General features: G+C 41.9%; 1 protein-coding gene across 1 annotated transcript in view; it reads left to right on the forward strand.

Moving 5' to 3' along the window:
- Positions 1-1068: 1068 nt before the first annotated feature.
- ARHGAP35 (Rho GTPase activating protein 35) overlaps positions 1069-25457 on the forward strand; it is a 108946-nt gene continuing 84557 nt past the window's right edge. The window contains exon 1 of the mRNA XM_031458950.2: positions 1069-1287. The gene's annotated coding sequence lies outside the window, so the exon portion shown is untranslated. The remainder of the gene's footprint in view (positions 1288-25457) is intronic.

A 25457-nucleotide genomic window follows, 5' to 3' on the forward strand; every position in this document is an offset into this window, starting at 1 on the left:
TACTGTTTCCCCTCCGGGGACCCGAACTGACATTTGATTTGCAGTCATTTGCACAATGCTGACTTGGAGGCCAGGGCTACACAAGGGACCAGGCCCTCGCCCCTCTCCCGGGATCAGGTGATCAAAGAACCCAGAGCAAGTTGTAATAACGCGCGTAATGCCTGCAGATTTTCTTCACCGCCAGGGAAAAGAGCACGCGCTCCTCAGCCCCGCCCATTCTTCCGGAACGACGAATTGCGAGGCTTGGATTGGTCTAAGGCGGGCCACGCCTCCTCGTGTTCCCCAATCAACTCCCTCACTGGGTGCGCTCCCTCCTCCTCAGCCCCTCCCCACCGCCCCACGTTACGTCGCTCCCTCTCTCGTCCTCCGTTATCCCGGGGGCTGCGGCTCGCGCGGCAAACCCACCTCCCCTTGCCTTTCATTGGCTGGTCAGGTCCCGCGCGAGCGGGATCGCGCCCTTCGCCTCCGCCCCCAAAGCTGGGCCATGCCTTTCCCTTTCTGGTTTCTCCAAGAGCCAGCGCGAGGTGGGCATCGGCTGCTTCAGGCGCGCGCAAACACGGGCGCGCCCGCCTGCCGCGGGCCACTCCCTCCGCCTCGCGCGAGTAGCTGCGGCGGCTGGCAGCCCCTCCTGCGCACGCGCACTTGCCCACCCAATTCCCTCTGCTCGGTCGCGGGTCCCCTCGCGCTTAGTCTCGCGCCGCAGCTATCGCAGTAGCAGCATCTTCTTGGGGCGCACGCGCACTGCATCCCCCGCGCCCGTTCCCTGGACGCAGGAGGACGCAGGCCGCCGCGGTGGCAGTGAGCCTTTGGGGCGCGCACGCGCTTTCGCTTCTCCCTTGCCTCGCGCCAGTTATCCCCTCGCAGCGCGCGCTCGGGGGCCGTTATCCCCCTTCAACGGTCCCCGCGCCACGCACGCGCAGTAGCAACGGGCGCGCGCACGGGAGCGGCGGCCGCAGGAAGGAGGCGCCGCCGACGCCGCCGCCGCCATTGCGAAGGAGGGAGGGAGCGAGAGAGCGAGGCTGGTCCGCCCTCCCCCTGGTTCCCGCCCCTCCCCCCTTCCCCTCCCCGCCCCCCGCCCCGAGGGAGAGCAGCGGAGCGGCGGGAGGAGGAGGTGGAGGAGGCGGAGGAGGGAGCCCGCGAGGGAGGGTCCGCCCGGCCCCCCGCCGCCGGAGCTGCCGCCGCCGCCTCAGCCGCCGCTGGACGAAGAGCAGCAGAACATGGCGCCGGGGCCGCCGTCGTCGCTGCTGGGATCCCGGAGGCCGGGGCCGCGCTGAGGGCGCCCAGCTGGTGAGTGCGCGAGCTCGCGGGCCCCGGCGGCGAGGCCGGGCGCCGCCCCGCTGTGGGGTCCAGGGGGAGGCGGGGACCGCGGGGCCCGGAGCCCGCGAACAATGGAGGAGCCGGAGGGGGAGGGGAGGGAGCGGCCCCCCAGTCCCCTGGGCCCCGGCGCCCCCGCCGCTTCGCGCTGCGGCCCGGCCCGCCGGGGCCCGCCTGCCCTTCGGACTTGCCCCTGCCCGCCCCAGCCCTGCCGTCGCCGCGTCTGCCCCCACCTTCCAACCCATTGGGATCTCGGTGTCTGCCTTGGTCCCCCACCCCCTCACTTCAGCCACTCTGCTCCCAATTCTGCGTCTCTTCCGCCCCTCAGTAATGCCCTTCGCCCCTCTTGGACTCTGCAGTGCTCATGGGACCCACCTTCTTCGTGACTCTTCCGCATCTCTTAATTCTAGACCCCCACTTTGATATTCGTGACCCTTTTGCCTTATCCGATTCTACTCTCACCACCCTGGATCTGTCCCCTTCTTTGACCCATCTAGTGTTACCCTCCTCTGTTGCACCCTCAGGAGCTGTCCCTTTAGGACCTGCGATTCCACCTCCTTGGAGATCCATACAAGACCTTGTTCGTCTTGACACTGCTGCCCTCATGTCTTTTTCTTGGACTTACTTCCACCTCCCTCTTGGGCCCTACTGCCCAGTCACAAGACCTGCTGCACCCCTGGGCTCTCTGACCCTTGTCTGCCTCACTTCAGTCCCCTGCCCCCTCTCGGACTCGGCTGCACCTTGCTTGCCTCCTCCCGTACTCAGATCTTGCTCCCGTTTGCCATTCAGAGCCTTTCCTCCCTTCCAGACCTTTCTGCCTCTCCACTTTACCCCTCGTCCAATCTCAGATCTCGCTGAGCCCTCCAACCTGCTTGCTTTCCGTCTTTGCCTTCCACGAAGCAGCCTCCTCCCCCTTCTCTGACTCTGCAGCTCTCTCATTTCTACCACTCACTTCTCTGACCTTTCTCCCTAACTCAGTCTCTCCGCAGTCTCATGCCATGCAGTTGCCAGTTGTGCTCCAATATTCTCCTTGCGGTTTCTTCTTCTCTCCACCTCCTTATTGGCCAGCTTATAAGCTGTTCCATTCATTTGCGCCCCCTTCTTTTGACTTGTCTCTGTTTCAGTTCTTAACAGCTTAAGACCTGCTTACAGCCTCCTCTGTTGCCGAATCCTGTTCTCTCCATTTTGGTCCTTCTTGGATTTGCCTTTTACTTCACCAAACCATTGGTAATTTCTGTCTGATCCGTAGCTCCTTTCCTTCCCATACTGCATCTCATACCTGCCCCAAATGCTTTTTGCACCTGCCCTTTCATTTGTTCTGTTTTGCCCCATTCTCTCTATTTAATGTTTTCCTCTCAGCTCTGCCCCTTTCGGAGCTGTCCATTTGTTCACCAATTTTTTGGACCCATTTCAACTTTCCTACTGCTGTCCCCTCTTGGAACCATCCTCTTTTACCCTGGTTATCTTGTAGCTGCCTCGCACCTCTATTGCCTCTCAATTCTAAGTTTTCCACCTTATCTTCTCTTTCCCCACTATTTTGATTCAGCTACCCCTCTCCTTTCTCGTATTTGTCCTTTTTTTTTTTTTTTGCCCTGCCTCTTAACCTGTTTTTTGAGTCTCTTTTCCAACTCTGCCTAGTATAGAGATGTTTTCTCAACCATTCCTACCTGTCATTACCCCAGTTCCCTCTTGGAGCTGCCTCAGTTCTTGGCTAGAGTCTCCCTTTTGGTGTCCCTCTCCCAGTTCTGTACTTCATTGCCTTGTTTTCTTCCTTGTTTTTTCTTTCTTCTTGTATCCTGCTAGACTCCTTCCCGTTTAGTTCCAATCAGACTTGTTTCTCCCAGCTCCCCCCTCCTTGACCCGCCCATTCTCCACTGAGTGCTTTCCCTCTTCAGATGTGCCTTTCTCTAGTCTCCATCCCTCAGCTTTGAAGAAGGGACTCGGTTGGGCCTCGGACTCTCCAGGCTCTGATTTAGACTGCAGATTCTCTCAGCATGCTGACCCTGAGGGTTTTATCTCAAGGGATCCTGTGAGATCTGGATAAATAGGTGAAGGTTGGTTGACTGGTTACTGCTCTCTGGAGCCTGGGAGTGTCTTCCCTATTTCCCCCACTTCTACCAAGGTTATGGTGATGGGAGTGGATCTCTTCCCATTGCCCAGTTTTCTTTCCCACTCCCATTTTGTTCCCCAGACCCTTTGGATCCCTGGGCTTTGTAGCTTTGTGTCCTTCAAAAAAGGAGAGTGCGGCTGCTCACAGGTCTGTCATCTCTTTCTCACTTTCCCTCCCTCCTCTGAGCTATTATAAAGAGACAGTTATACCGTCTTCCACCTCCAAGCCAGCACCGCTTGGGAGAACTTTGGAGTGTGCTTTTTGTTTTTTGTTTTCCAGCTGACAAGTATATTTTTGTTTTATCCTTGGCTGAGGAAATGCCAGTTCTCAAGTATTTCCCAATCCCACCAGAGGTTATGGCCGCACTTAGGGTTTACTGCTCTAGGTCTGCAGAAGCTGCCTTCCCTAATGGTCTCTGGTTTGCTGTGTGACCTCCGGGAAGGGTTGGGGAGGGTGGGCTTATTTTTTTTCACCTCTGCTCCGGGAAGAATTCAGCTTCCTGGTCTTCAGAATAGTGACGGCCTGGGTTTGGAAAGGCCTTTGTGATTGTTTGTTGAAAGAGAGAGTGCCAAGTGTCACTCAGATTTCTGCCCTCTGGTATTGCTGGCGTTCCCAGCCACAGGAGCGGAATGCCTCTAGGCAGATCCAGGCTGAATTTGGGAAAGGGAGAGGGTTCATTGCTGTATCAGGAGTATGTGGGTGGGCCCTGGCACTACCCAGGCCATTTGATAGAGTGAGAAATGGGTGTCAGAAAATGGCCGATATGGTTGGGGTTTTGGTTTATTTCCTGGGAAATGTACCTTAGCCACCTTTCCTTGAGCTGCTTTCTTCAGTGATCTTATGTTGGGGGTGGGGATTAGGAAATTCATTCAGAGGAAGAGGTGGTTTTTACAGAAAATCATCCAACTATTTTCCTTCCTTAACTTGGGGGAGAGAACCTTTTGCATGTTCTAGGTTTATTTATTTTATTTCTTAAGTAAATCAACCTCCTGATTTTTTTACCCCTGTGGCCCAGGTCAATTGCATATTAAAACAGCCGTCTAGCTGTGAAGGAGAATTTACTGGAAGGACTTTCTTAACTGAGCTATGATCAAACTTTGTTTACTTCAGCACTTATTTAGAAGTAGTTCTCTGTGAACACATTTGAAATAAAGAACATGCACTGTCATCTACAGAAATGGACCATTGACTCATCAAATATTAGGGCATTTGTACATAAGACAGTGAAGGAGGCTGGATAGTAGATCTGTATGGCTCCTTTACCTTTTGAGTTCTTAGGACTTTAAATTTTGTGACAAGCAGAGTCTGATAATTTTAATTATCAGTGGCATTTGCTTTCACCATTATTGACTTTAAGAATTTTGGTTCATTTCTGTTAATTTCTAAATTTTGGCCTTGTGATGATCATGATTAATTCTCTGAATTTATTTGAGTTTATGTCTCCCATGTTGGTATAAATAGTTGTTTTTATTCATAACTTGGAAGTGCCATCTAATTAAGAATAAAAACAATTGTGTATGCAGAACCACTTAAATTTGTGTTCCAGAGTTTTAATACTGCTGACAGCATAGAAAGTTTCTGCATGCTGAAAGCCTAAGTTTATTTTACATAATAGGAAGAGAGGAAACATAAGAACAAAGAGCTGTTTTTTTCTTCCTAAACTGGTAACTGATGTTCCAAAGACTGTCAGATTTCTCTGATAGTAGCAGAGTCTCCAGCCCCTGTATCAACATTTGCTTTCATGATGGAATTGGGTGCAACAGAAATCTAAGGTGGTAGCCTTGGCCTTCTGGAACAATTAATATGCCAGTTGGGGGTGGGGTGTGGAGCAGGCGATGGTGACAGACAACTGTTTTTAACCTAGTAACATGTCTTCAGTTGTTCCTTGCCCTGCCTAGAAAATCTCCATGTAACTGGTCTGATTAAAGTTCCTATCTTTTTATACTAACCTTTCTTTTTGACTGTGTCCCCTCTTCCTTCCCTATTGCCCCTTTTTTTTCTTGGTATGATGAAGGTCAAAGCATTTGGGACAATAAAAAATCAAAATAGTCATTCCTGTTGATACTGGACACATGGAAGAAGTTTTCTATGTGCAGATCCATGGGCCTGATGGTGACTTTTGGCAAAGACAGTGTGGGAGGAGTGAGGGTTGCACAGATGATTGATTGTAAACTGTAGCCTCGTAGGTATTTGGTCAGTATGTGATGTGATGAGGAAACACATCAGGTTGATACATTGGAGACTGAAAAGGTGAGAGTGGTTGTTCATGTCCCTCTGGTCTTGTCTGCTTTCCCCTCTTTGGTCTGCTGTGGTGTTCCGAGAGGTGTTAGGTCTCTTGTAGGGCCTTCCTGTGATCTGCTTCAACTATTGTCATTCACCAAGTAGCAGTCTAAACAGTGTGTTAGTATATCCAGTCAGTGTGACATTTTATTGATCATCTAGTTCAGTTGTTTAAAATTTCTTTTTCACGGTTTATGAAATAGATAAACTTGGAGATTCTCTGCTTAAAGAGGGACGGTAACTAGCAGAAATCCTTTGGGTTTCAAGCAATAGTTTGAAGATCTGTACCTAGTCTAGTCTTCTCATTTACAGATGGGGAAATGGAAGGCTTGCTAGTAGCATGGTGACAGGCTTCCTGTCGTAGTTGAAAGAGTCCAGGGCGTACAGGCAGGAGACTTTCTGGCCTTAACCTAATTAGATGGAACCTTGGACAAAGTGCATTCACCTCTCTGGGCTTCACATTCCTAGCCTGAAGTCTTGTGTGCCATCCAGTTCTGATTGTAGATTCTTGTCCTGGATCACATACCATGTTAGAGCTGGGAGTGGGACCAGACTCCTGGTGCTACTTTTAACCGCTGCCCCCCACCTCAATCAAATCCTGTAACACAGAATTGGCCCAGAGTAGGGAAGGGGGCTCTTTCCCTGGGAGATGCAGTAGAATGAATTGCATTACCTTTGTTGCATGCTTTTTCAAATATAAAATGAACTCTTGCCTCTTTTTCAGCTATTTGGTTGAAGATTAGTTTGTAATTTGGGGAGAAAGGAGCATCCAGAGTGTATCAGCTACATAACTAAAACCATGTATCTCTTAAAAACAATGTGGAATTTTTCAGGCTGAGTCACTGTTGACATAGGCTCTCTCAAATAGCAATGGCAGTAGCGCTTCAGTTGCTGGTATTAAGAAATGCAAACAAATCATTTATGTTCATCTTCCTGAAAATTAATTTGTTTCATTTTTGATACAGTGCTTTATTGGGCTTCATCTGTGAAAAATTCTTAAAAATAATATTTGGCATCTGTCAGTCTAGTTTTCATTTACTTGCTTCTCTGATATTAAGAAACACCATGAAGTTGTTGTATTAGCAGAGAACCAGGTCCTTTCAGCCATGAAGCATCATCATAGGAAAGTAATATTTATTTTAGTTGAAAATAGCCAGATTTGCCTGTCTCATTCCTTTATTGATTGAACATTTTCATTTTATGAATTTGTGGCAGTTGTGACAATTGCATTATGCATCTATATAGTATAGGTATTTCATACTTTTTTCGCTCTCCTAGTGTCTCTGCATTCTTATTTGGAAAATGTTCTCTTACTCATCACTATTATAATATTTGCACTTGGTAATCAAAGTTGAACAATTGAGAGACAGCTTCCTATGGTATAAAGAATGCTGAATTGATAATAAGAAAATCTAGGTTCTACAGCTTACTGCTGTGTGACTTTGGCCAAATCATTTTCACCTCTCTTGACTGCATTTTCTTCTTTAGAAAAACAAAGGGGTTATACTCGTTATTTCCAATGATTTCCCACCATACCTTGTACATAGTAGGCCCCCACTACATACATGCTAATTGAAGCCAAGCTGGTGCCAAAGCATTTTTCCCTTTTTTTAGGGGGGGGAGGCACAGTGGGGGAGATGTGTGCACTGACTATAATGGCCATTTTTAGGCTTGAAACTCTTAGATGGCATGCCCTCCTGGTCAGCATTTAATCCCTATACATACATACACGCATATTTCCTAAGTGTCTTGAGCAGGGCCACACAGCTAATAAGTGGTAGGGCTGTGTTATAAATCCATGTCTGTCTAATTCAGAAATTTATGTTTATTTTATTAGATAGTCTTGTCTCACTGGGATATAAGAATAACCTATATAGTTCCGTCCCCTGAGGAATTGGTAGTCAGTTATAAATAATTAACTATACATATAATATGGAATGGGGTGAGGGAGGTAAATGTTGAATAGACTATTCTGATTAGTTTCTGGCTCCTTGGGAGTCAGTCCTGTATTAATCTTAAAGATATTCATATTCAGAGACACATTAGGTTCCATTCTTTTCAAAAGAATCTACAGCCACATATACCAGCTTGTCTTTCTAGTCAGTACAGTATATTGAAAAAGCTGAGCATTTCATTTCTGACCTGGATTCAGACCCAGGTATAACAGAACTGTAAGTAAATTTGTCCAACAGAAAGAAGAAAGAAATGTTTGGTCATATAATGATCTTAAATCTGTATTTTCTTTGGCAAATAGAAAAGTATCTGAACAGGTCCTAATTTCTCAGATTTTCTTCTGAGAAAACTTTCTAAGCACGTAGAAATGTACAGATTAAAAATACGCTTGCCTCTTGACTTATTTGTGTAGAGCTCCCTATAATGCTTTTTTTAAAAATTGCAATTCAAAAAGTTATTAAATAATGTTGGGGTGCAAGAATGTTGGCCAGCTCCAGCTAATAGCCTCCTGAAGTGTAAAAAAAAAATTGTTGCATGGTACTTCTCTCCATCTCTATTTAAAAAAAAGGTCGAAACCCAGGCTTCATCTATTACAGCCTGCACTACTTAGGAATAAGACAAAGGAAAATGATTATCGTTAATTGCCACTGGCAATTAAAAAGGATTCTTTGTTCAGTAACAAATTGATTGTGTACAAATGAAAGTCAGCACTGCATTAATACAAGATTATTAGATTCTTGAAATCAGCATCTTCAGCTAGAGTGGCTTTCACTTCAAGGGAATTGTTTCACTGGGAATAGTGTACCTAAATGCTTGGGGATAAAAGATATCACTAGGTCTTTATTTTTCAAAAATGCTTGTTAAGTTTGTAGGTGGAAGGCTGGTGGATGCTGCTTTTGTGGTATCTTTCTTTTTTGGAGGGGAGGGGTGGGTAATTAGGCTTGTTTGTTTGTTTAATGGAGGTGCGGGGGATTGAACCCAGGACCTGGGGCATGCTAAGCACACACTCTACTACTTCAGCCTCCCCCATTTTTCCACACAATTCTTAATACATTGGAGACTATTTAAGAGTCTATCTGTAAGGCACTTAAGTCATGACTTTAATATATGAATGTGAATGTGTAGGATGATATTTATAACTTTTCCAAATTTATTCAAGATAACATGTCTGATAACATGTCTGATATCAAATGGGATAACGGTGATCTCATACAAATTACAACTGTCAAAAGCTTTGTGTAGTAACAGATATTCCCTATTTGTGTTGTAACTCCAGATTTTTGGGGGTCTCTCTGTTTACTGGGAATTAAAAGGAAATAGGTAGTGGTCACTGCTGTGACATGATGGGCCTGTCAGGCACGCAAACTGATGTGAACTTTCTGGAAATGGTGTGGCAATGTTTTAAGAGACAAACAATCCTTGATCTAGTTATAGGTATTTATGGACCGAGAACTACAGATGAGGACTGAGGTTTTATACAAAAATGTTAATTATAGTGATGTGTATTAAAAAGGAAAGAAACAATCTCAATGTTTTAACCTTAAGGGGATAGTCACTTTATGGAAAAGTCTGGAGTCATGAAAAAAGGATGTGTTTGGAGAATTCTTGACATGGGAAGGTGCACACAAAATAAAATTAAGTATGAGAAAAAAGCAGGGTATACATCTATAAACAGCATGGTTCCAGTTATTTTAAAATACATATGGAAAAAAGTGGAAGAAATATACTGAAGTGTTAGTATTTATCTCTATGTTGTAGAATTTTGAATGATTAATTTTTTTTCAGAGTTTTCCCAAATTTTCCGCAGTGATTTCACTATTTTTGATTTGGAGAAAAAAGGTTAAACTATTCTTTTTTTTTTTTTTTTTTCCAGTGTGGTTGTATTATGTTTGTTTTTTCTTGTAAACATATGAAGGAAAAATTGAGCTGAGAAGCAAGAAATTAGTAGTAGGGAGATCTGTTGGACTTTAGTACCTTTGAAGGTAAGGCAGTCGCCCTTTCTTAGAACAATAATTGAATTAATTATAGCAGTTAATTTAACAACAATATTCTTATTGAGTACCAGGAGACTCCTGAGTGTTCCCTCATATCCTCCTCACGATAATCCTCTGCTCTGAGGAAGGTGGTGCTTCATTTTCTAGCTGGGGAACAGAGGCTTCCTGAGGGAGCCTGCCCGAGGCCACAGGGCTAGTAGGTCCCTGCAGCAGCCAGGTTCAGAGCCTTTGTTCTGAGCTGCTGCTCCCTACACCTTCCCTGGTATACTTTACACTTAGCAGAACTGATTTCACCCCAGAGATGAGGAGAACTAAAGTCAACGGCTGATAGCTGTAGCTAAACCCTCAGTTCTCTCTTCAGCAGGGTGTTTCCCTGGCCCTCAGCTATGCATGTTTTGAAGGAGCCATCAGTATATTAATTAATTTTCCTTTTCTTGGTCAAAATCAGGAATGGCCATGAAACTAGTTATATCATCCCTTTATGGGTCAAAAATCTTTAAATAAGGTTTAAATATTTTAATATATTAAATATATGTGATTACTTTTACTTTAATATTTAATAATTAAGGACTGTTAAGCAGAAGAGGGAACAAACTAGTTCTCTGTAACTCTGGAGGATAGAGGTATAGAGAGACAAGTTTTATTTTTCCTTTTTCCTCCCCATTCAACCAATGTTTAGGTGTGTATACTGTTTAGAGTACCAGTTATACAAAACATGCCTCCTCCTCTTTCAGAGAGCTTATATGCCATTCATAAAACAAAAGCAATTCTTCCGTTCAGGTAACACAAGGAACACCCTATTTCTGTACCTACCAGAAAGTAAAACAATTTAGGGGGCCAGTGGCCTGGTTTTTTTTGTTTTTTTGTTTTTTCCTGATCTTAACTGAAAGAATTAAGCGTGACTAAACATTTCAGTGTAAGAATGTGTTGACTAGGAAGATAGATTTCATCTTACTGTAACAAAGAACTTTTTAAGAAAGTGGTCCAGGTTCATGTTTTGCCTTGAATAAGGAATAATTTGGAGATTTAAAAATTTACTTTCTTTGTTTTTATTGTTATTATTTAACGAGACATTTGCATACACACATACCTATGTATTTACTGGTTATTCTTTTCATGAGGGAGAGTACTTGCCCGAGGTAGCAGCAAGTTTTGGGGTCTTACTGGTGTCCCACACATGTCAGTGTTGTAGGTCATAGGCCAAATAGCCATTGTTGAGGTCTGTTTGCTATTCATGGTGTTAGGACTGAGGCCTCGGTTGAGCTTTCTCTCATTATGACATATGGCCTCAGTTTGAGCCCCAGTCCCACCTCTTGTCAGCTCTACACCCTTAGACAAGACATTTAAACTTAAGTGCCCTCAGGCACCTCATCTATAAAAAGGGGAATGTAGTAGTGTCTATTCAGAGGGTCACTGTGCACATTACAATGGGTAGTGTATTTAAGAAGCTTAAGATCATGCCTGGGTCATGCTCTGTAAATGTCATTATTAGTGCAGTGGTTCCAGATTTGGCTTTTACAGACCAGCTGAACAGTGTAGTGGTGGGGAAATAAATATTAGTTTACCAATTTTTAGTTTTGCCAAGAAGAACATTTTAAAAGATATTCACTATTTTGTTAAAGAAAAAGGAACTAATATCAGAATAAAAGATAGCCATTCTCAAGGAAGTTGGCGGCTTTACATGGATATATGTAGATATGTGTTTCTAATTCTCATTTTTACATAGACTGGGGAAAACATTGCCAAAGGCCGGCGCCTGTGTGATATTCGGATAGGTATTAAATAGACAGATTAGTGTCCCAGTTCCTCCATTTATTCTGTCACTTTAGGCAAGCTTTGATTTTTCTGAGCCTTAGTTTTCTGATGCATAAAATAAAGACATTAATATCTGTCTCACAGGGTTTTGTGAGAAAATGTATGAAAATGTTTGGCATATAGTAAGAGGTCAATTGATAGGATCTGTTTTTCTGAAATGGTAAGTTAAGTGTTAAGCTAGTTAAGTGAAACCCACTGTGCTGCGTGCACTGGGAATTCCAAGAAGTAGGGTATTGTGCTTGATTGCAGAAGTCTCCTACAAAGGTAGCTTTCTCTTCATTCTTCCCTCTCTCATTTATTCTCAACAAGTCACTGGAGGCACTAGACAAAAACCTGACTGTTGTTCCCCTTTAGTGCTTTTCTATAAGATTAAGCTCAGATCACTAGTGTGGTCTGTAGAATCCTTTACATTTTGGCCCTTCCTATCTTCCCAGCCTCATACTTCTCGGTCTCCAGGACACACTGTTCTTTTTCTACCTCTGTGTTTTTGATGAAGCTGGTTCCTCCTGAGAAGTTCTTTACCAATCCTTCTCTGATTGGTGAATTCCTGCTCATCCTTCAGCATCCTCTCGTGTCCACTGTTTTGAGACCGTTCTTCTCGGGAGCTCTGTACTGTTAGCACTTTGCTGGTGATACTATACATATCACTTGTTTTTGTGTAGTGATATGTTTGTATGGTTCTGTATCAGCAGTCACAAAACACCCATACTGTTCCCTCATCCCTGTCCCCCAGCCACCCAGTTGTCCCCTTCAGAGACATCAGTCTTTACCAGAGATACTCTGTGTACATATAAATAAGCAAATAGAAATATGTATGAGCTCCCCCACCCCTTTACATGAATAGTAGCATACTATAATTACTGTTCTACATCTTTTTTTCACTTAATATTTTGGGAGATTTTTAGTGTTAACATAAAGGAAGCTTCCTTGTTCTTACAGCCTCATAGTATTCCACTACACAGATACACTGTAATTAGCCAGCCTTCTTTGATGGGCATTTGATTTGTTTCCAGTTCTTTGCTTTTGTAGTCAATGCTGTAGGGAAAACCTGAATATATGTCATTTTGCACGTGTGAGATTATACCTGTGGGAGAAATTCCTAGAAGTAGAACTTCTTGAAGCTAGGAATTTGTTCTTTTTTGTTTTCCACTTTTTCTAATAATGTGCTTGACTGGTCATGGGTGCCTAATTAATGCCTGAATGAAGAACAGAATAGTCCAGCTGGTAAGCCAAGATGGATTTTTGAAAAAAAGTTGAACACTGATACCCTAAGTCCTGATATCAGGGGTCTACAGCTAAATCCTAAAGCTTGCTGAAGTCCTGGCAGCTGTTCCCCCCATGGCTTTGGGCGTTATAATAGCCCAGAGGACATAGTTGGAGGATGTCTGTGTAGCTCACTCAGCTTGGGACAGATTAGACTTTTCAAACAGCCCTCCCAATATGACAGTCAATACAATATCCCTTTCCACTGTGAGCTCACCCCTGGGGAAATCGTTATACTCTCCAAGTGAAACTAGGTCTTCAGAGACTCCTGCATTAATATTAGCCAATCCTTCCTTAGTCTTTTCTATACACCAGGCACATTTTATGCACTCTACATGTATTAACTGAAAGGAATCCGTGTAATAGACCTCAGAAATAGGTGTTATCCTGTGCCCATTTTACAGATGAAGGAACTGAGGCAGCACATATTTAGGTAATGCAGGTAGATTCAGGGAAAGGAGAGTAACCATACACCCCCACCCCCGTCCCTTAGAAAGTACCAAATTGTTATACAGTTCTATCAGGCTGGTTTTGTGTGTGTGCTCTCTTTTCTCTCTGTGGGGTTAATCACCTACGATTTCACATATTGACCTTGATTATTGGGAAATGTTTCTCCCACTGAAAGGTATTTGGGTGAGCATAGTGTGTTCTTTGGTTTGTCCCCTTGATCCCTAGTTTAGCTTACCTGTTAAAGATTTCCAGAGTAATCTAGCAGTTTATTCTAGTTCCGTTTTCCACTTCTTTTTAGTGAATTCCTAATTGGACTTTATAATCTAGTCTTTTCATCTAAGCTTATTATAGCAAAACACAATCAGAGCCTGTTACCCAGTTCATTTCTATAATGCTTCCTTGAAACATTCTGCTTTTGGTTTTGGGGAAATGGCTCTGGAAATTTTGGTATTGCATGATTCTGAAGGGAAGGGCCAGTGGCATGTGTTTCGTGTCATCAGCCAGCCTGGAATGCTCGCTTTAATAACTAGTTCAAGTGCCTATCTTCCCAGAAGCCTTCCCTAGATCCTTCCTCTGTTTCTGAGGTCTGAATTAGCATCAGGGCTTCTTTTAGATCAGCCTTGTCTAATAGAACTTTCCGCAATGTCCTTTACAACAGCCACTAGCCACGTGTTTCTACTTGAAATGTAACTAGTGGGACTGAGAAACTGAATTTTAAATTTTATTTAATTTTTATTAAACCTTCAGTGGCCAGGGTATTGGGGAGTGCAGATGTAGACTGTATCCTCCACAAGAGAGAGGTTTTTCTTTTTCCTACCTCTCCTAATTGTGACACACAGCCACACTTCTTATGTATTTGATGAATGTTGGGTAAATAGCTCTCAGTGGCTGAATTATATCAGGAAAGTTAAAATATTCCTTAAAATTCTACTTCCTAGGGATGACCACTGTTAACAATTATGGATTTATTTTTTTCAAACAATTGTGTTTTAATTGTAGAAAAAAATCGGCAGTTTTCATTGACATTTCAGTGATTTCTGCACAGGATTCATCCTTGATTCTAGAAATCAACATTAATCAAGGTTTTTGGTTGGGGAATTTTAGGAGTTGGAGGCTTAGAATGTGGGTCATAAATGTAATAGAAAGAAGTATGACTGATATTGTCCAAGTACCTTTAAGAAGATTGTTGTGACATAATGGAATTCTGTCCTAATGATTAGAGTCCTTAGTGAAAATTGAAGAAAGAGGATGAATCATCTTTCTTTCCTCTTCTGTGTCCCAGATGATTTTGCTGGCATTTTGTTACAAGGATGAGTTGAGTGTTTCAGGTGATTTTGGCTTGACTCCTTGGGGTGAATGGGGTGTTTGAAGAGAGAAAGATTAAAGGCGATTTATTACTTGCTCTCAAGACTGAAGAAGTATAAACAGATCTGCTTGAATTTTTCTCTTCCATAGTAGAAGCAGCGTCATAGGCCAAGTTCTTTTTGTAAATGTAGGTGGGAGAAGGGAGGTGGGTGTGTGCACATGTGTGCTCATGTGCACACACATCTTTCCCATGTAAATATGTCAGTTATTTAATTTTATTAAATTCCCTTGAATCTTTAATAGTTCTCCCTACCCCATATCATCTGTTTTGGAGAACTTCCTTTCTGTTCTGAAATGGTGTAGTATTTACATTGAGTGGGCTGGTGATGTTGGGGCAAAGAGAGACATAGATGGAGAGAGAGATAATAAATGATAAAACTGGTGCTCAGAAGTAAAGGAAGGAATTTTTTAAAGTCTTTGAATTAAGTGGAATGTGGCATTGGATCCTGGAACAGAAAAAAGAATGAATGGAAAAACTGTGAAATCCGAATAAAGTCTGTAAATTTAGGGTTTTGTACCAAAGATAATTTCTTTGTTTTTACATGTGTACTGTGGTTATGTTAACATAGGGGAAGTTGGGTGAAGGGCATATGGGAACTCTGTGATATCTGAAATTTTTCTGCAAATTAAAATTATTCCCAAGTAAGGTAAAAAAAAAAAAGCCAGGAGGAGCAAGAGCATTTAAGGGCTGTGACTTCATCTAGGGGGAGTGGGGTCTATATAAATTTCGATTATGTAAGGGCCTTCCAGAAGCTCTGCCTGTCTCTGTTCACTTCCCTCCTTAAACTCAGTGTTCCAGCCATGTTGGGTGACAGTAGCTCTCCCAGAGATCCTTGCTTTTGGACCTTTTTGTATACTGTTTCCTTTTTTATGGTATATTCTGCCACCCCCTACCCCCAACTAAATCAAACCAAAAAAAAACAACTTAACTAATTCCTTTTAATTCTTTTTTTTTTCTTCCTTTTTTGAGGAGGAGGTATTAGGTTTGTTTGTTTGTTTATTTATTTAATGGAGGTACTGGGGATTGAACCCAGGACCTTGTGCATGCTAAGCAGGAACTCTATCATTGAGTTATAACCTCCCACTTCCTTAATTCTTTAGGTCTGCCCTAGATTTTATTTCCCTCAGAAAACTTTCTCTGCCTACAGTGGTCAGCCCCTTACCTGACCTCCTGAGTTTAGCCCTAACAGCTGTGTTCTGATTGCCTGCTTTCTTTTCTCCTTATCCAGTTGCATTTTAAACTTCTTGAAGTCAGGGGCTGTACTTTTCATCATTGTATCTCTAAGCATATAACCCAGGAATCCAGGCAGCATTGATGTCAGCAAATGTTTCTTAAATATCTTCACAGTAAGAAGCAAGACTCCTGCTCACAGCCTCTCAGGCCCCACTGGCAGTTTCCCTCATCCCCTTAGGGCTGCTGTATGCTGGCATATATGCCATTGATGGCCAGATCTGTGCCATAGAGGGAAATCAGGACTATAAAGATGAGAAAGTACATTTTTAACAGACTTACTCTTGTATTTCAAGCTCCCAGGGGTTCAATTTAGGAAAATACTTTGTTTTAAGATCTGCTAGTTATGTACCAGATTACCTTTTCCTGTACTACATTAATTTATACCTCTCTTTACAATAAAAGATAATGAATAGGTTGTTTTAAATCTGTTCTTTAAGTAAACCGTTATCTAGATAATTAATTCGTCAGCTATGACCCCTGCTTGTGAATTTCTTACCTTCTAGTTGGGGGAGCAAAACATGCTTACCCCATAGTTTGTTACTGTGGCTTAATAATATGAATCTGGTAGTGAGGGGAGCAGGGGCTGTTCGTTGTGGTGGCAATGAGACATGGCTAGTACTGGGTCTGCTGCCCCTGTCTTCATTTTCCCTTACTGACTGCTAACAAACAGAAAGGTTGATGAATTTGGGTTGCCTCTAGTTAGGGCTAAAATGCAGATTCTAAGGAAAGGTTATGAACTCAAGGGTCTGTGGAGCCTTAAGAGATTGAGATGGGGGAGTGTCCATGCTGCTGTCAGGAGTATGTGCTGAATTTTGGTTCTGTTTATTTCTGTGGAGAGAGGATCTGTAACTTTCATTTAATTCTCAAAGGAATTCATGACCCCAAAAAAGATTAGAACCACTGGTTTAGAGTAACACTGAGGCCCATGGCCTCATTTTGTCTCCCCTTTATTTCACCGTTTTAGATTGGGCACTGCCTTTTATTTTTCTCTGATACTTATTTGGAGGAGTCTAATGTTGAACATCTAAGTGAGGAGTGTGGAAGTTTTCTTTTTGGAAGCTTGGTATTATGGCTCTTAAGCCTTCATCTGTTTTCTCACTGTTTAGTAAAAATGTCATTTATATTTGAAATACTGATTATTGCTTTCCTAGGTCCAAGTAGCTGAGACAGTGGTCATATAAAGATGAGAATGACTAGGTCCTGGCCTTAAATAGACTTTCAGTGATATACAATGTAAGTGCTCAGAAATGGTAGCTAATAGTTTCATGGGAACATGTATCATTTAGTATCATGGCTACAGTCTTGGAGGGTATACAGGGTAGAATAGAACTTTACATTTTATTGAAATTTCACTGTTGATTTATCTCACTACCTCACTGATATGTTGTAAACCTTTGCATGCGAGGGTGTAACAAATGAGGTGCTTGGGGGCCACTGCCAAGCTGGAGAGGCCCAGTTGGAAATACAGCAGTGACTGATGTCCAAGCTGTGACACATGCATTTACATGGAACTCTTTTTAAAGACTGTTGATGCCATTTCCCTCCTTCTGTGGACAAGGTTCTCTTTGCCCTTAGTCACTCAGCAACTATTTATTGGACACCCATAGGGTGTGTAATACTGGACTGGACCCTTGGACTGGACTATTTACTTTCTAGGAGATGGCAGTATCTTTTGATCTCTCCCCATAATCAATATGGTGACAAGGTCCCCTCTGCTGGGAGGCACTATAGATGGGCATTGGAAGTCAAAATGCCAGAGTTTCAAACCCAGCTCTGCCATTTTCCAGCTGGGTAGCCTTGAGTCAGTTCAGTTGACTCCTCTGAGCTTCAGTTTCCTCATGTGTATAATGGAGATATAACTACTATACAGGACTTTTGCATTATATTTTGCATATCAACTGCTTTGCAGAGGGCCTGTCACATAGTCAGGCCCAGCAAGTGGAAGCTGTATTGTTACTAGCTGATGGGGATTATAAATCTTAGAGAAATTTCTTTATTTATTCACTATGGATTATTTTTTTGTCACTCTGAAGAAAGAGATTCTACATATGTGAGTGGGGGAATTGGGTACTCCTGGTTAGTATAGAAACAATGGTTATGTGTTTTTATTTGTTTGTTTTGGTTCTGTTTGTTCCACAATTTTTGCTAAGGATAAGTTCTTTATCTGGGTTCCTGAATTTTTTTTGTGTGTAAGTGCGTTTTTCTGAGGGAGGGGGTCCATATTTTCATCACATAGTCAAAGGAATCCTTAAGTTGCAAAAAATTAAGAATTGGTTAATTGACCTATTAGGTTGGTATAATGTCACAGTTGGTACCTTCGATCCTGAAATTATCCATTAGAATAAAATATTACTGAGAGAACTTTTCCAAATACAAAGAACGTAGTAAGGATATAGAGTGAATACTCAAAAGCTTTTGTGTGCTACACTTTTTTTTAAGCTGAGAGGAAGTGGGACAAGTAGGAAAGGAAGAGAGGTATCAGGAGGGAGTAAGAAACTGTCTGAAGAATTAAATGCTTGCTTCTTGCCCACATATTTCACAGATTGATTCCAGGTAATTAATTAATGAGCCTCCTTTTCCCTGTACTATAGCTTCCAATCAGACTGGATCACTTGTTTTCTCCTGAACATATGTTAGGGTTTCTTAGCTCATTTTGGTCTCTCTGTCTAGACTCTCCCTTCTCCCACAATTTGCAGGTCCAGTTCTCTGTGCTTCAGAGCTCCTTCCTGATGCTGTCTTTCTTAATTATCATCAGCTTATAAATCCCTTGAAAGCACTCAGTCTCATTCATCTTTTATCCTTCAGAGGCACAGTCCTTTTAAATAGAGTTAGGCACTAAATGAAGGGTGTGGAACTAAAGTGAAGAATGATGCATAAGAAGGAACTAAATCTTTCCTTAAGGGAGGAGGAGGATGTAAGTTAAAATTACTGAAAACAGAAAAAATGATCAGTTGCCAGTGTGGATTCTGAGTTCTGGGAGAGAGTTTGGGAAACCCGTTTATAGCCTGAGTGACAGTCTAGGTAGGGAGAAGCCACCCTGAGTTAGGAAGTATGAGTGTGGGGAATGGGTAGCCAGCATTACAGCCTTGGCCAGATCATATCACTTCTGGACTGGGGTTATCCTCTCTGGAAAATGGATTGGACTTTTTGAACAAGTAAGAGCAGTGGTGGTGCTGAGCACCTGCTATGTGCCAAGTACTATGAGAATATGATAGAGGACAACCAGATAAGACCCCCTGCTTCTATTCCAGTGGGATAAATTGGGTGGGTTAGTCCCTCCACCAGCCTTAAAATAATGTGATCTGGAGAATGGGGCACCAACCTCTGCTTGGGACTGTTGTGAGAATTAAATGAGAAAGTGCTTTGAAGATTATAAAGTGCTCTTATTTATTTTGAGTACCCTCCACCCCTCCCTTTGAGCTATAACTTAAACAGATTAGAAATGTTTAAAATGTGTGTGAAGGTCACTGCCAGCATTTTTACATTAGCCAATCCTCAGTGAAGTTTTCATGCATTATTGTAAGCACATTAGCATAGGAAGATTGGATAGAAGCTTTTTGCACCAATAGGAGTATGAACTAATGATCACAGGGTTTAGGTAGATTCAGGCACTTAATTCTTTCCATTATAAGTGAATCCATTAACAGGATTGGGATATAGATTTGTAATACCATCTTCACCAACTAAAAATGTACACTTACTTATGAAGAGTGCATTTACTTATGAATATTTTTTCAGTTTTTCTCCATTGAGTTTGTTTATACCTTCCCCTTCCCCCTTTTCTCCCCTAAAGATTTTAGGCTGACTGGCTTTTAAATTCTTAAATACAATTTCACATTTGTGAAGGCTACATGTTGGGGAAAACCAAAACTCTACTGATTTGGGGCTTTTTTGACCATAAATTCAGGATATTGTTGTTCTTCAAGTGCTTCCATTTTGTGATTAGGATGAGAATTTTGAAGTACAACTCCTTTGCCCTTAAAATTGTCCCCAGATCCTCAAAACAAAGAGCTAATGATGCAATTAGGGTGCAATCCATTCCCTGTGGACTTCAAGGAAAATTACTTTCCACACAACTCAGAAGCTCATGGAAAAAGTCAAGCTTCCTTTCAGATCTGGTGAAATTTGTCAAAAATGACCTGATAAAGTGGGATTCTTAACCTCAAGTTTAGAGTTTTTGAGTGTTAAGCAATAATATGAAATTTCTAAGGTAGCTTTGATTTGTGAATGTCACTTCTGTGTCATTCTTTGAGCTTTTTTTTTTTTTTTTTTCCTTTGAAACTTTAAATGGAAGTGACTTTGTGCAGTATTCTGGTGTTTTTTACTTTTAGTGAAAGGAAAGACTTGGGTCTTCTCTCGCTGTCTCCTGTGTTACATCTAACCTCTACTGTTTTGTGAGTTCTTGGGATTGAGATAAAAGAGATGGAGTTTCACCTACCCACTGATTTTTAGTATGTCTATTTTAATTCTTCTAAATTTGAGACATTTTCTTTGCATATAATTGAATTTTATGTTTGTCCTTACTGGGGGTCAAACCCCTTAGAATTCATATGAACACTGCTGTCCAGTCAGTAAGGAAGAGATACTTTTTCAGCCTTGAAAGAGTATTTCCAAAATAGTGGAGTCATATACCTATTTTTGGTGACTTTTCAGGTGTATTTTCTGTGTGAGTAGAAATGAAGTTTTGCAATTGGTTGAGAAAAAAAATGAGGTTAAATTTAAGGGAAGAAATTAATAGCGTCCTGTCCCTTCCTTGGTTTGAGAAATGAAGAAAGGTGTGTTTTCTCATAATTTAATGCTCAGATGACTGAAGTCATGTTAATTTTTAATTGTGAATTACTGAAGTTTAAAGACAACCATTTTCCATCAAGTCTTATTTTGGAAATGGTCTTTGTGGTTCAACCGTGGGAGACATTCTGTTTCTTCTGAGTCTTGGGTGACATCAGTGTGCTCATTGAAGAGACAGCATATTGAATCCTTCTGACCTTAGATGAGTCATTTAATCTCCAGTCTCAGTGTTTTTAGGTTTGGAATGAAGAGAATACCTTCCCTTCCCAAGTGGGTTTAAGAAGCCGTAAGACAGGGTATGTAATAGTACTTTGAGCACATACACATTTTTATGGGGAGTGTATTATTAAAGTTTTGCCTCTAGGTAGATAAGAGGCTGTCCCCCTTACAGTAGAGAGCTCTGCTGAAAGAGCAAATGGGTTATAGCAGTCACAGCTTCTATTTTCTCCAGAAAGCTCAAGCTGCACAACTGGTTTTGTCCATTCTGTCTTTGTACCAGTGCAGTGTTGGGGTTAAGCCATGTGCATAGGTTTCAGAAGCAGGCATCTAGGGCCACACAAAGCTAGGTGATCTAGAATGAGTCACTTGATATCCTTGAGTCTGTTTTCTCATCTGTAAATTGGGGATTATAATAGTACCTAACTTGTTGGGTTATTGTGAAAATGAAATGAAATCACATATGCATATTGTTTATTTGGTACTGTGCCCGGCTTATGAACATTTGCTATTATTATACAAAAGAGATGACTAAATGGGAAAACAACTGGTGTAGGCCTGTGTGTGTGTATTTATAAAGCTAGTTCTAGGGCATCTTCTGTTCCGTCATTTACCCCACTTAACTGTGCAGTGGGAAGACTTCACATTGGCGTGGGACTCCTGCTCTTACTGTCTTTTTATTTTTCGCCTGGCCCCAAGAAGTTCCTCAGTAAATGTTAAATAAGTGATGAACCTGAAGACACTCATTGTGAAGTGCTAGGTTAATTATCAGAGAAAGATGTGATTGTCAGTGGTAACTGCTAGATATATTTTTGTATATTCCAGTTTGTTGAGAGTTGAATATCTATGAAGCATTCAGGAAATCCCATTTTATCATACCTTTTCATTTTCCAGTCTGAAAGGAATTTATTGTGCCTAATACTCGGAAAATGCTTTTATTGGGTTGTACAGCATGTTTTCCTATGGCAAGGTTGTTAGAAGTAATAACGGACTAGCTAAAAATGTTCAAGCATTTATCTCTTAGGTATGTTAGCAAATGAAGTATGAAAATGACAGTAGTTGATGGCCCAGTTTCATCAGTCAGCCTGGAAATCAAGAAGAATCAAGCTCTTTGTGCTCTGGTTGAAATTTACATCTTCTCTAAGGTTTCCATTTCATGAATTTTTTGTTAATGGAAAACTGGGTCAGCAGATGATGTGATAAAGGGCCATAGGTGTGGTTTTAATAGTTGTTAACCTCTGGAGTTACCAGGTTTTTATTTAGTCTTTTAAAAAATTTACACTCTCCAGCACGTCTTACCCTTATCTAGGTTTAATGTAATGCCTGAAAATGAATTTAAGTTAAGACTTAGAGATGTCTAAGTGATCTCTGAGCAGGTTGGAAACACACGTTTGCACCTGTTTTAGATTGAATCAGTTCTTCGTCCTTCTAAGAAAAGTAAACTGTGTTCTGGGCAGTTTTTTGTATTGGGGTTTTCAGGCTAGATCTCCAACCAAAAAACAGAGGCCCTCATCAGAAGTACAGGTTCAAAGGCGGCTTTGGAAGAGGTGAAAATCCCTGTGCTGATTGAACTCTGCCTTTTCTTCTCAGTGGCTGCATCTCAGGACTTGAAAGAGCTTTGGAATCCTTTGTTGAGCGCTTTGGATGAAATTTGTATTCAGGTTGCTTTTTAAAACTAGACTGACTATTTGCTTGGCCTTCACTCCCAATCTCTGTGAATTCCAAAGCTGTATAACAGACATCAGTCAGATACCTAAGAAGTACCTCCTGTTTATGAGGTTCTGGGGAAACATAGAAGGAAACACATAGAAGGATTCTTTCTATTCCCTAGAAACTCGATGAGTCAAAGAGGGAAGTGATAATTGACTTCCTTTAAAAAAAAAAGTATGGCTAAACTATGCTACAAATGTACACCTACATTTTAATCTTTAAAACTCAAAAATTACATTGTAATATACCTAGGGAGACAGTTTCTCAGATTTCATTTTATTGGATTAAAAAATTCATTCTTTTGCCACTTTATATTTCATTTTCCATCTTAGTTCATATTGCTATTTTTATTTCCTCATTATCAGCTATAGTATCAGTTAACTGTCCAATCAGAAAAGTGGGAACCACTCTAGACACTTCAAGAAGAGAGGGATTTAAATGCAAGGGATTTGTACAGAGGTATTGGAAGGGCTGGAGGAGCAAAAGGAGGAAAGGAGGTGTGTGTGGAGTACAAGGGAGAAGGGTGTTCTTACTCAGAGGTCGGAAAGCTGCCTTTGGGCTGGAGCCCAGGAGTCTGCACTTACAGATTTGCACTTATAGGTGAGCTCCTGACTTGCTGCCTCTGTTGGAGCCATATTGCCACAGCTCAGCAGAAATCCAGAAGCCAGCACTCCACTGATGCTGTTAGAGCCTGTGGCGTGTGCAGTTGCCTAAAATCCTCTGCAGTTGCTTCACTGCTGCTGCTGCAGACATACCAGAAGCAGGAAAAAGTGTATCCCTCTTCCTGCCAGCCAGTCTCCAGCCTTTGACAGAAACTTGCCAGGTAGCAAAGGAGTCTGGGAAATGTAGTTTGCAGGCTTTTAGTTCTGGTGATACAGAGAAGAGTACAGGAAGTGCAGGTGTGGCCAGATGAACGCTATCATTGCTTGAGGATGATAAAGTCGTCATAATGGGCCTGAGCAAAGAAGCATTATTTTAAACTGATAACATCCAGATAGGTGGAGAAGTGTGGTGACAGTCCAGATAAAGGGTATAGCCTGGGTGGAAATGTGAAAGCAGGAATGTACAAGGCATATTCAGGGAACAGTTTTTCTGGAGCTTGGAATTCTTATTGAAGGATATTTGGAAATAAGTTTGGAAAGGTAGGTTGGAGTCAAACTGGGGTGGAAGTATTGCAACAAAACTGTTTTAAAGGAGCAGTGGGAGAGACCAGTGAGGAAACTCACATGATAGTCCAAGCTTTGGAATGAAAAGGACACAACGGTGGAGTTGGAGAGGAACGGTACAATCCAAGATAAGCTTTTTAGTGGTGTGTGTCAGTGGGTTGGGGCAAGCCATTGGAATAAATAATGAATTCTGGTTTTCTGTTGGTTTTTCTACATAAATTTAATGTATTGATTACTTCATGATCTTTGAAAATCTCTTCTCTTACTTTTTATGCTTTTTACCTCTCTCTGGGATGATGCCTTAGTGAGGTAAGACTAATATTGTGTGAATCTCTCTCGAAGTGGCACTAAATTCATTTTGATCATAAACTGTATTGGTAAATCTGAAACCTGTGTAACCTCTGCAGGGGCCTTGATAACTTCAGGTGACACTTTTGTTACTTGGGGATACCTTTTTGGCTTTTTCTTTAGACACTAATTCACTCATCCCATTTAATAAGTAATTAGGGAGCCAGGGACTATGCACAGTGCTGAAGTTGAACGGGGAATGGAATAGATATGACACTAGGCCTCCATATTCTTGGAGGTAACAATTTAACAAGAAACAAACTAAAGGAAAAATGTTACTGGGCCTTGGAGCCTTTGCAGTTGCTGTTTATTCTGCCTGGAACGCTCTCTTCCCAGATTCCCACATTATTAACTCCCTCACTTTTTTGTTTTGTCATTGTCTGTTTCCATTTGTTAGAATATAAACTCCATCAGGGCAAAGATCTTTGACTCTTTTGTTCATTGCTGTATCCACAGTGCCTAGTGTAGTGCCTCGAATAATAGGTAATTTAGAAAAACTCAGTAATTTTTTGTTGGATGGTTGAATGAAAATAAATGAAAAGGGGCTTCCAGGGAATTGAATAAAGGCCACAGTGGGTAGAGTCTAGTGAGAAGGAAGTAGAAGGTGGAGATGAGATCACATAGGGATGTATAGGAATTTGGGGTTTTATTAGAAGGGCAGAGGGAAGCTCTGAGGGCTTGTAAGAAGAAGATCAACAAGGTCAGATCTGTACTTTAAAAAGATTTGCTGCTCTACAGAGTATGGATTGCAGAGAGCAAGAGTAGAGTGGGAGGGAACACTTGAGGCTGTAGGGATCCAGGCGAATCTAGCTTCCTTGGCAGCGGGTTGTGTTGTTTTTTTTTTCCCCCAGCTGTTGAAATTTGAGTGCCTGTTCTGAGGGTAGGGATTGATTGTTATCAGTCTCATTATAATTGCATGCACTTAGGTTATCCTTGGCCCCAAGGGACCTACCTGTCTTCCTGGAAGAACATCATTGTCCAGCGATCCTGCTGACGGATGAAAGCTGTCAAGATAGCTTGGCTGTGAGGTGCCATTTAACTACTTTGTATCTGTGTGCGCCTCCTCTCCCCTCTGAGATTTAATGACCTAGTTAGGGAGAAAGTCCAGGCTTCTTGGCTACTCTCCAAGTGTTCTACCACTATAATGTTAATATTACCTTTCTCAGAGTTCTTCTGAATCATTTGCAGGCACAGTAAATGGTTTTTTAAACTTTGATTTTGCCACTTTAAAGACTGTACTAGTACTTTCCTCTGTAGGAATTTGAGTTTGATTTGGTTATTTGAAGAAGACGTTTTCGCTTGCCTTTGCTTTTTAAAATGGAATTGAGTAGCCTGTGATAGGTAGGAATGTTTCTGCCTTCTGACATGTTAGTTGGCAAAGTAGTAGAGGCAGCCCTTAGTAAAGGTCACTTTGGAAGAGTATTATTTGGGTACTGAGCATTCTTGACATT

Source organism: Camelus dromedarius, chromosome 9 (genome assembly GCF_036321535.1).
Source record: "Camelus dromedarius isolate mCamDro1 chromosome 9, mCamDro1.pat, whole genome shotgun sequence".
Classification (NCBI taxonomy): domain Eukaryota; kingdom Metazoa; phylum Chordata; class Mammalia; order Artiodactyla; family Camelidae; genus Camelus; species Camelus dromedarius.